The sequence below is a fragment of the Cydia amplana genome, chromosome 4 (assembly GCF_948474715.1).
Source record: "Cydia amplana chromosome 4, ilCydAmpl1.1, whole genome shotgun sequence".
Taxonomy (NCBI): Eukaryota; Metazoa; Arthropoda; class Insecta; order Lepidoptera; family Tortricidae; genus Cydia; species Cydia amplana.
The window spans coordinates 4,221,302-4,222,927 of NC_086072.1; positions in this window are offsets into that span (position 1 = coordinate 4,221,302).

The window sequence follows — 1,626 nt, forward strand, 5'->3', positions numbered from 1 at the left end:
GGCAAAGTACCTTACCTATACACCACGATTATTGACGTGATCAAGACCTGATAGATGATAGAAAACTATGTTCGATAAAATGGTAATTAAAATTTCATGCTCCCGAATATTAGGAACATTGGTGAAAGAAATTAGATATGAGCGCCGATAGGCAATTAGCCGGCGGCGGCGCGCCGGTCAAAATTGGTCGGCGGCGGCGGCGAATCGGCGGCGTGGCCTTGAAACACCTTCGATTAATGAAAAAAGAATTCAAACCAAAAAATTACCGAAAAAACATGTTTTTGCTGTAAGAAAGTTATGAAATAAATGCATTTTTTATTTTCAAGGATAATTTATTGAATAATGGTACGAAAAAAATTTATATCGTATAAACTGTGGATAAGCGGTATCATGCGGCATCAGAGGCGGTCTTAATCTTGGCGAGGCTCTGGCCGGAAGATCTTGGCGAGGCCCTTATCTTATGTGCTAAGTTAAAAATTGCGGATTGACTGTATCAGGGAAACGTCTTGTCGACAGTCCAAAGAAAATCGAGCTCCGTCATTAACCAATATCGATTCAACAAAACCGATTTATGTCAAAAAGTGAGGCCCAACGCCGAGCTCCATGTAACCACGAAGACTTGATTTCGACGCCTCCCAATACGAGGCCAGAGGATGAGCTGCAGGTAAGCATACAGCTAAGAATCGAACGCCAAGTGTAAGCTTGGCTGACGGCCGAACGCCTGGAGCGCCGATTGCGGCGCGCTTCTGTGCGAGGCCGAGCTGCAAGAGAGCAGAGCGAGGGCGCAGGCCGATAAAGACTGAAGCCATAGTGTTAAAGATCTGGAGCTTTCCTGCGGGCGCATTCGTGCGACGCCAAAGGCCGAGCTGCAATGGAGCTAAGATCGGATAAGGACCAATGCTCAAGCGTTTTAAAACAGGCCGAAAGTTGAGCTCCAAATAGGGCCAAAGACTTGCAGGTTCAGATAGTGGCTTAATTCTATGCGAGCGATGCAAGGCTAAAGATTGAGCTGCGAGAGAGCAAAGCTAACAAACAGTGGCCAAGTTTAATTGAGACCCGATTCCGACGCCCTTCCGTGCGAAGCCAACGGCCGGACATTTGGACGTGGAAACGCTTAATATCTCAAAATTAACCTCATTTTTAGGGTTCCGTAGCCAAATGGCAAAAAACGGAACCCTTATAGATTCGTCATGTCTGTCTGTCTGTGTTCAAGTTAATTCATATACGATTTGATGTTTACGCCATCTACTATGTAATCACAATAATTTTAAAGTCCTAATTTTGCATGTGAACCATTGAACGTATCAATCTTATGTAATAATACTCATTACTTCTAATAGATGGCGTTACGGGTCCTAAAAATCATCAAGCATAGTTGTTTACTTGAATAAAGAGTCTTGCACTACCTATCTGCATGAACGCTGCATTTTTAATTCTCCCACATCTCTCATCGACCGGTACAAAAAGTGGTCCTTACCGAACGGATATAAGAACTATATTAGTGTGACATCGAAATTAACCTCAAATGTTGTTTACGTTTTAACGAATTTAAATGGATTAAGAAGAAATTAAAGTGAAAAAACTGTATAATAAGTGATAAATAGACTTGATAAGTGTATACTGTTA